The following is a 10,208-nucleotide window of genomic DNA, read 5'->3' as shown; positions in this document are numbered from 1 at the left end:
ATTCCAAAACATGTGATTACAGTTATATCTTTAGGGATCTGCTAAAGAGGAGGAGGAGAAAGGAAGAGAAGAAGAAGAGTTTTTAAAAACCCAACATTGCTCAGCAGGGTAGGTAGTAAGATGCCAAGATAGAGAACAAGAAAGTGGGTGGTGCCTTTATAAACACATGTTTTCATACAACAGTAGTGGCTGTTGATAGTCATACATGAGATGTTTGATGTTGATATACTGCCAGATCTTGTTTCTGTCTTAGCCTTCCTGCCCAGATGCAGAAAAGATAGGTGCAAAACCACAATCAGTCACTTTTTAAACAACTGAGATCCTAGAAGAAATAACAGCAAAGCATCGCGTCAAGGGGCAACCGCTGATCCTGGAAACAAGGTTGGTAACTTTTTACTAGGTCAGTGCATCTTGCTTGGCAGGGCTGCCTGGGGAGAAACAAAAGTCTATGCCACAGAGTTACAAATAGTTTGTACAACTGAGATACATGCAATATAATCAAGGTTGTACTTAGAATAAAGATGGCCATTTCCCTAAAAATACTCCACCTGATGTCAGCAATGACCCCACGTGGCAGAGGGGGACCCCACAAGGGGTGGCGTTGGTTGTGGAGGGAACTGCCTGATGGTGGCAATAAGCTCACATGGCAGCAAAGAGGCCACAAAGGTGAAGGCCATTGACACTAGTCAGATGGGGACAATAACTGCACATTGTGGCGGGGAGGCTGTGAACAGTGGTGGCATTTGAGGAAAAAAGCAGAAGATGGGTCAAGATGGAATGAGAAGAGGGAGAAATAGATAAAGGAAGCCACTGAGGGGGAGAGTAAGGTGAGAGCAAAGAAAGGAAGATTATAAAGGTAGAATAAGAGAAAAGGGAGCACCTCAATGCTTCCGCCACCCCTGCCACCTCTCCTCCAGCTGCAAGTGGGACCCAAAAGAAAAAGGGAGAAGGCAGTGAGAAAAACAGGGTACCCTGACCTACTTCTGATCTTTAGCCTGGGCAGGTTGCATGATGGGAGGGCTGGAAAAAGAAGCAACCGACCACAGTACGACCTTCTTGTGCTGAAGGCCCAGCTGAAAATGTTCAACCACATAGCTTGCAGGTCTATATATAAGCCTCTCAAAGTTCCTAGGGAATCTGCAAGATTTGTAATCTCACGAGCCTTCTCCATGAGATTCAGCATGGTTGTCATGCTGGTTCTCATTCTGAACATATCCATCACAGGACTCAGACTCAGGCCTACCCTGAGCAGCCACTCAGTGGCATGGGAACAATGGTGACAGCTCTAGGGGTTTGGCACAACATGCCACCCTCTCTGAATGTGTCAAAGGTAAGGTTTTTTTTCTCTCTCTCTCCCCACTTCCTCCTTTTTCTTAGCTTACGTCCATTAATGTAAACAGATTTTGAAGTAGGAGAGGAGAGGAGAGGAAGAACTTAATCTTGACCTTCCCCATAGACTCAGGCAAAAGCAAACTGCTGCAGCCTTTCCTAGTTTACATGCTCTTCTTCATTAATAACTTTTGTCATCTTGACCACACACTGATGTTGCTTGGCCATATGTGTCCTAGTTTTCATCTATGAAAAGTTGGAGGGTATGGAATCATTCTCTTGTTTTATACTTGTGTGGAAACTAAGCAGGTTCAGGCCTGGTTAGAACTTGGAAAGGGACCTGGAAAGAATACCGTTAGTACTTGGAAAGAATACCAAGCCCTTCAGGCTATGTTTTAGAGGAAGGCAAGGGCAAACTATCTTTGAGTACTCATTGCCTATGAAAACCCTATTAAATAAATAAGGTCACCATAGGTCAAGAGAAGATTTAAAGGCTATCATGGATACATGCATGCATGCACAACACATCTATGATTGTTATGTTTTTGTATATTTTCTTTTTCAGCTTTCTTAACTTGGGAACTTCCAAATAATAAGTTCTCAGCCCCCCCCCCCCAAGTTTGCATAATCTACTCAATTAAAGCTTCCTCACTTGAAGAAGTTACTATAGCACCTCCTTCCTCTTATTCTTTCTCTAGAAATGATAAAACTACAGGTCTCCAGATATTCCACATTAAAATTCTTTCAGGCTCTGGTCATCTGGATGGCACAAGTTTTGCCCAAAACTACAACTTTTAGCCAGAGAATCTTAATGAATCAAACTGTAAGACATCACTCGTTAACTAAATGCTGAAAGGCCATAGAAGGCTTGCTTTTCACAAAATAATTGGGCCTGGAAGTGTGTGTAAAAACCTTTATTAATCCCCACTGTTATATGGTTTTTATGGTTTTGTTCTGCATATTATTTAAACAGCAGGGGAACAACCCATTTGATTTATCAAAATGAAGCAAGCTTACCCACCAGCATTTCACAGATGAAAATTGGACACATGTAGCCAAGCAACATCAGAGTGTGGTCAAGATGGCAAAAGTTATGAATGAGAAATAAATAACAAGCTAGGAGAGACTGTAGCAGTTTGCTTTTGTCTGACCTGACTGGGAAGGACAACATTTTGCCCTCTCCTCTTCCCTCTCTTCTGTTGAGTGGAGAGCACATTACCTGTATATACTCAACTATAAGTAGACCTCATGTACAAGTCAAGAACATGTTTTGGGGCCAAAATTATGGCTTATGATATGACTCGTGGATAAGTCAATAAATCTTAGGGGCATATAACAAAGGATGTAAAGGATGAAGTTTACTGACTTCATGAGTAATGTCTTACTGAGATCCTTCTAAGCTCAATTCCTCTTGGCATTCCTTTGAGGGAAGCACCAAAAAGGTGCCACCGCTGCCATTTTCCCACCCAAGCATTCAAAAAGGCCAGAAGCAGCATCAGGGTGGAAAGAGTAGATGGGGTTGGGGCTTCTTTTGGGTGCTCCCAGGATGAACTAAGCTCTTACCTTTTGCCATTCTACTCAGAGAAGCAGAAGAATACAATGTAAAATACAGTACTTACATTGACCCATGGATATGTCGACCCAGCTTTTTGGGGTCAAATTTTGGACAAAAATTTCTAGACTTATATATGAGTATATACAGTACTTTTGTACAGTCAGCCCTCCATATCCAAAGATTCTTTATTCATGGATTGGAGCGGCTTGAACATATTTTAAAAATCTATAAATTCTGAAAATCAAACCTTGATTTTGCCATTTTTCAGAATAAAGGACACCATTTTATTATCCATTGTATTTAATGGGACTCAAACATCCATGGATTTTGATATCCATGGGCACTCCTAGAACCAAATCCAAGCAGATGCCAAGGGCCCACAGTACTCTGAATTCAGTTTGCAGCAACTGAAGCATGCTAAGGACAAGGGAAAAGTGGGAAGAGGAGAGAGAAGTTGCAACATTTTAAAAGCAACTGAAAAGGACTGATCCAGAGTATTCCCACCAAACTGGGATAGCTGGAGAGTAATAGTAGCCAGATTTCTTTTTACTTGTATTCTAGTCCGTTTTTGATTACTATTTAGCTATTGTGGAAGAAGCATTTAACGAGGGTGCTTGTACTTTTTATTGAGTTGCCTTAATGCAGAGCAATATCTTCTTATATACATGGTCCCATCCTGTCCCCACACTCTGGAGATTGGTAATATTATCTGCTAAGACAGATGCTGAAGAGAATAGCAGGCAATTGATTTTATTTTATCATTATCATTTTGTTGTTGTTGTTATGGAATTTATGGATTCTACCATAAATCTGGAGTTTATGGATCCTGGAAGAGATCATTCCTGTTAATCCATAGGAAACTGTAATGATCAATTAGGAGAGAAGGCAGAGGAAAGGTCAGCAAAGGAGGGGAACACCCACAGCTACATAATCACACACACACACACACACACACACACACACACACACACACTCATAATATCCCAAAGCAATACAATGTACAGGTTTAAATGTTGTTTTGTTCTCATCTTGGTAAAAATGTGGTTGTTGTTGGGCACTAGGGCTGAACACATCAGAACATGGCATGGATTGTTTGGATTGCCAGTAAGAAATCCCAGTGTCTTGTGGATGGACAACCCCGCAGAGTACAAGAAAAAATTCATCTGGGTTTCTCGTATGAGGACAGTCAGATCTGGTGGCCCTGAGACCACAAGGGCTTTTGAATCACATATATGTTGTTTCCTCCACCACATGGGCAGGATGTGGTATTCACTGAGCCTAGCAATCACTTGTAAAAGAACCTTTGACCACATAGACTGAAAATCAAAATACCACAGTAACGGGGGGTGGGGGTGGTGGGAGGGAGGAGGGTGCAGAACAAGCAGGGAAATGTCAACAAGTTCTTACCTGATTCGAATTGCAAATATAAGATGTGAAATCCATTTATATCCACTTCTGTTTGTGAAGACTGTAATGCCAAAGGCAAAGCTCATACCGCTTCTGATTCTACATTATCCACCTCAAAGGGTACCTTTAACTGTCACGGTTCCATCTTATGGACTCCTGGGATGTGTAGTTTCATGAGGTGCTTAGAATTTTCAGCTGGAGAGCCCTGGTGTTGTTGTTCAGGGGAATGGACTAGAGAATTCTAAGGTCCTTGCTGAACTACAAATCTCAGAGCCTGGGTAGTTCCATAGGATGGAACCATGACAGATAACGTGATATTACACTGGTACAATTGTGCTGTGTGGATGCTCCCAGAGTTTGGAAGTTGCACATAAAATAGTGATTACTTATCTTGCTAAAAAGAATACAGTGGGTCCTCCATGTCAGCAGATTTCGGATCTGCTAATTTGACTGCCCATATTATTCAATGGGGGAGAGATGAATGCACAAATGCTGAAGCATGCGCATTCACATTGTCACCACTGAATCATCTGTAATTTTGACATCCGTAAGAAGGTCCAGAACCAAACCATGGCCAATACAGAGGGCCCTATGTGACTTTTCAAAAACAATATAGCAAGTGGAATTCACTATGCAAAGGGATCTTGTAGCACTTTTAAAAAACTTTAAAAAGTAGTTTTCCAAGCTCTAATATACTCTATTATAATTTTTCTAGAACTGCATCTGTTTTTCCCTGACATGCCCAGGAGCTTACACACAAACACACACACACCCCTCCATCAGCTGCTGAAAAGAATCCTCCTGGGCTTAAAAGCAACAGATCTCAGACGACAAAGCACAACACCTGTCATCACTTCTTATTCAGCACGTAGCATCCAGGGCTGTCTGAACCAGATAAATCAAATCTAAACTTTCAGACCCTTGAAGAATATTGTATTGAAAAGCTTTTAGTTCCCCTTAGTTTTGAACAAAATACTTTTTAAAGAAAAAAAGATCAAGAACAGACTAGGGAATGGAGGGAGAAAAGAGGCTGCACTATGCAGATCTTTTCGCACTGATTTTATAGCAGAGATTGGAGGTAATGTTTTACAGATAAAAACTGTTGTTGCTAACTACCATCAAGTTGACTTCAATTTGTGGCAATGCTAAGAATAAGAGATCACCAATTCCTGAACAGCCCTGCTTAGGGCTTGCAAACTCAGAGTCATGGTTTCTTTGAATGAATCCATCCACCTGTAATGTGGTCTTCCTCTTTTCCTACTGCCTTCTACTTTACCAAGCATTATTTTATTTTCTAATGAGTCATGCCTTCTCAAGGTATAATCAAACTATGACAGTCTCAGTTTAGTCATCTGGGTTTAATAATCAAGAATTAACTAATTACATCCTGCTAGATTATCCCCTGTAATTTAAATTACTAATGAAACCATTGTAAACTAAATTAGATAGGGATAATGGCACTCCTTTTGTAGTTACATGGCTCTGTGACCTCCTTACTTCAGGATGATTTCTAACACAGGGCAGCGGCATACAGCATTTTCATGTTTTCTGAATCAATCAAAAGGTTAATTTAAAGGCTAATAGCTCAAAAGGTATCAATCTTAGTTGCTTTTAAATAATGACAAAGCAAAGATTTTAACAAAATGAAACTAAAACCCTTTGGGGTGTGTCACTTCACTCTATTGAGATAAGTGCAATGCATTACTTTTTAAACTAAATAATTAGTATTGTACTGCAGGGCAGGACTGTATTCAAAAGGGTTAAGGCTTTATCTAATTTCCTCTAAAAACGAAAGTAAAACTGTCCTGATTTCCAGAAGAAGGCTGAAAGCTAGCCAGCTGATGATTTATTCACAAGAGAAGCAGCTGATGATCAAGAATCATGTTTTCTTGTGCCTCTCTGAAACCTCAAGGTACATCTGTCAAACCAAGCCTGCTGAAATCCTGAGGAGTGCCATCCTGAAGCAGGTCTAAGCTAGCTATAGAGGTGAGTTTGTTATACAACACAGGGATTTTCTTTCCTTTTGTATTCTAGAACAAGCATTTTGCTTCCACTGTCAAAGAATGCTCTTTGTAGAAAAAGCAGAAGATGTGAGCTTAGCTGTTTAATGCTAAGTGCAGCTAATCACAGCCAACCTTTTCAAGAAAAAAGAAGGAGTTGTGAGTCTGGGTTTAAATCAGGATTGTTAACCATGGCTAAAGTCTTCAAGATAGAAAAGGCAGTGTTGGTTTTTGTTTCAAATGGGGTGGGGAACATTTGGTCCTCCAGATGTTTTGATTTTCAATTCCCAGAAGTTTCAGCCTACGTGGACAATGGTAAGGAATTATGGAAGAGGCTGTCCAAAACATCTGGAAAATCCAAGTTTACCAACCCATGGTTTAAAATACAGGTAGTGCATTTATTTACAGTATATATAAAACACTTCATTAGGGGCAGCCTAAAATATTTTGCTGCCTGGGGCTGCCTGTCCTTCCACTTACAGAAGGTGGCCAGCCAAACTCGCAGATGAATCTTATTTCTGTTCTGGTAATTCAGTTTTGGTTTGCAACTAATTATTGTACCTGGTGAGAATGTGAAGCCTATTCATCTCAATCTACCTGGCCAGTTTAAGAGTTGCAGTGAACTTTGGTTGCATGGACAGAAGTCTGGGGTCATAGAGGGGCAACTGGTAGCCCCTGTATCAGTAGGATGGTGAATCTGCTCTAGGGTTGAGTCTGAACTGAACTGAACTGAACTGAAGCTTGGCTCCAAAATTGGTTCAGTACCACGGATAGCTCCTTTTGAAGTTCAGATTAAAATCTGCAGTGGATTCAGTGCAATGGGAGAAACCAGATGTCATTGGAACTGCCTTTGGATGTAAAACAGTCTCTTTTAATCCTGCAGGGCTGGTGATCCTCAGTTTCTCCACAGTGCCAGGGCCCTTCTTGCAGAAACAGCTTTTAACTATACAGAGTTGCATGTCTGGCTATGGATTGCATCACTGTATGATAACATACTTTTTAAGAAAATGTTTTAAAGGGGCAAGATATATAAGTAGTACCTTGGAAAAGGAAAGTATACATCCTTCAGAAATCTCTGTCAGACTCTTTTCACCTTTCTGTGCCCCCGTAGCAGCCACTTATTGCAATTGAGGGAGAAATAAGCAGGGCAGCCCTATCCATCCTGAGAGAAAGAGCTCCTCTTCTCTTTGGACTGTTCCCAGCTATTATTGTGTTTCTTAACATTAAATATTGGGATTTGTTTGTTTCTCTCTTATCTCCCTATACCTTTTCCATCTTTGTTGGGTCTTTTAGATTCTAAGCCAGAGGGCAGAATATGGCTTGGCTTTTTATGGTTCTATAGGGCATTATAGGCGTGATGGAGATTGAAAAGCAGCATTAAAATAGCAAGCCAAGAATGTTTCTATGACCAATTCAACTATTCCATCATAGTCATGTTTGAATACTAGATTGATTTGTTTCTTACTGTTGTGTGCAAAAGCCTGGTTAGAAATGCAAAATAAACTTGACATGACATTACTTTAAATAAAATGTATAAATTATAAAGTTTTTTTTTAAAGAAAAAAAGCTTTACATGTCTACATGTCAGTGGGATGGGTTTAGCTTTGTGCTTTATTTCTCCTTTCAGTGTGTGCTGTTGATTGCATTCTGCTGCAGACAAGTGGGACCTTTATAGAATAGACTGTATAGGGCAGGAAAACATGGCCCAAATGCCACATGTGGCCTCTAACCCCTTTCTGTGGCCAAGAGGCCCCAGCAACCCCATTTAATAATTATTGTTAGATATCACCCAAAAATGGCCCCAAGAACAGTCAAAATACCCCCAAATGCAGCAGTTTGCTCTCTGGCATGCTCTAGGACAATGCAAGAAGTAAAACTGAAAGCAGACTTCCAGTCATTTTCTTGTTGTATCTTTTCTGGTTGCAAATTGGTTGAGAATGTAGCAGTGCAGCCTAGTTAGGGAGACTTTCAGTAGTTGCCCAATCCTGGTGTATTGTGTCAGCAGCAATGCCCTGGGGCTCTTCTACACTGCACAATTATAGTGCTATGATTCCATCTTTACTGCCATGATTTCATACTATGGAATACTGGGATTTGTAGTTTAGCTACTTAGACTCCTCAGCCAGTAAGATTTAGTGCCTCGTCAAACTACAAACTTCAGGATTCTACAGGATGCAGCCATTAAACTAGAATCATAGTACTCTGACTGGGTAGTGTGAAAGGTCCCCTCCATTCTATCCAACAGAAATAATTTAAATGTAAATACACATGTCTGTGCCTAGGCTAAATCATATATTATTTATAAAATGCTATAACTGTAGCATAACCATTTATCCTTTCCTAGTGTGAAGCTTTAAGAACTCCTTAGAAGGATGTGGTGGGAAAGGACAATTCATGCTTTCTAAATTGCTCATTTCTTTTTCTCTATCATCATTGCAATGATGTCCACTTTGTGTATATAGGGATGCCATAACCCGGCGGCCCCCGTGACAATCACACTTTTGGGGGGCCCTTCACGGTCACGGCCCGGTTTGGGGGCCCCCCACGCCTTGTTCCCGGTTCGGGGTCCGCTCCTCCGCGCGCGGCTGTGCGCCACTCTCCCCACCTGGCGCACTGGTGTAGCCTAGAGAGCAGCTCTTTAAAACATCTGCCACTCAGAGCTATTATATACCAAGTGAGCCCACTTGGTATATATACCCTCAGGAAGCCTTACTTTCCAGGTTACAGTGAGCAAAGGAAAAAAGGCCATAAATCGTTCATGTTGTCTGGGAGTTTAATTGCCTCATCTTTTAAATGTAAACCGCGTCAGTATTCTTGTAATTCTTTATCACAGGATCGTTTTTGAGGCCCTAAACACCTTTAATTGTAATATGCAAATTTCTCCCGAAGCTGACCAATGGGAAAGAAGCAATCAGCCCTCCGCTTGGGTTGGTTTTCAATGGCTTGGAAGGAAGAGCTTTTGCCTTGCTTGTAAATAGGAAGGGCTTTGGGGTAGCAAAAGGCTCCCCCCTTAAACATCCATGGCTCAGTGCTATAGGATTCTGGGAAGTGTAGTTTCTTGTGGCACTAGAGCTCTTTTGACAAAAGGAGCCTGAATAATCCACAGAGGAGAGGAGGCGTTGCCTGGGGGCTGCGGTGGAAGAGAGGAGGCTGCTCCGGATGGTCCTGTCACTTCCCTTGGCTCCCTCCCTCCCTCCCTCCTCCTCCTCCTCCTCCTCTCGGAGCAGCCCCACAGCCAAGCTCATTCACACTCCCAGGCTTTTCTCCCCCCCCCCCTGCACTTTGAGACCCCTTTAACTGCCAAAGCTCAATGCTCTGGAATTCTGGTGTCTGAGGCATTTGGCCTTCTCTGTCAGAGAGCTCTGGTGCCACAATAGACTACAATTCCCAGGATTCCCCAGCACTGAGCAGTCTCAAACTGGACCATTTCCTCAGTGTGGATGCACCTGGGGAGGAATTCTGGGCACTGCAGTTCAACTAAGTTTGGAGAGTTATGGGACTCCCTGTCAGAGATAGCTCTGGGGCCACAGTGGACTACAATTCCCAGCATTCCCCAGCACTAACCCAGGACAGTTAAGTCACTCTCAAACTGGATTATTTCCTCAGTGTGGATGCAGTTTTGGTGAGGAACTCTGGGACTTTCAGTCCAGCATTGTTTTATTTCTGCAGTGCATTTTGGACCAGAGACAAGGTGACCAGGCATCCTCCTCCTTTTCCAGGACATGTCCTCCATTTGGATCATGGCTAAGAAGCATGGATTTATAATTACATGGGTGTTTTTAGCTTTTATTTTTGGCCATGTCCTACATTTTTTTGCTTGGGTGCCCTACATTTTGGGGTGAGGGCATTGGTCACCTTGGTCAGATAGCTTTCCAGGGGTTTAACTGCCATTCTGCTGTGGTGCTGGAACAGACCAC

General features: G+C 41.9%; 1 protein-coding gene across 3 annotated transcripts in view; it reads left to right on the top strand.

Annotated features, from left to right (window-relative positions):
- The first annotated feature begins 248 nt into the window (after positions 1–248).
- LOC121923278 (programmed cell death 1 ligand 2-like) overlaps positions 249–10,208 on the top strand; it is a 28,153-nt gene continuing 18,193 nt past the window's right edge. Inside the window, exons 1-2 of one of the 3 annotated variants that reach the window (XM_042453560.1) lie at positions 249–381; positions 6,204–6,277. The gene's annotated coding sequence lies outside the window, so the exon portion shown is untranslated. Of the gene's footprint in view, positions 382–6,138; positions 6,278–10,208 lie in introns of those variants that run through there. The other 2 variants (XM_042453558.1, XM_042453559.1) reach the window with 2 other exon arrangements.

The sequence above is a fragment of the Sceloporus undulatus genome, chromosome 2 (assembly GCF_019175285.1).
Source record: "Sceloporus undulatus isolate JIND9_A2432 ecotype Alabama chromosome 2, SceUnd_v1.1, whole genome shotgun sequence".
In the NCBI taxonomy this organism is placed as follows: Eukaryota; Metazoa; Chordata; class Lepidosauria; order Squamata; family Phrynosomatidae; genus Sceloporus; species Sceloporus undulatus.
Note: the sequence above shows the minus strand (reverse complement) of the source record. Positions and strands in the feature narration are given on the sequence as shown.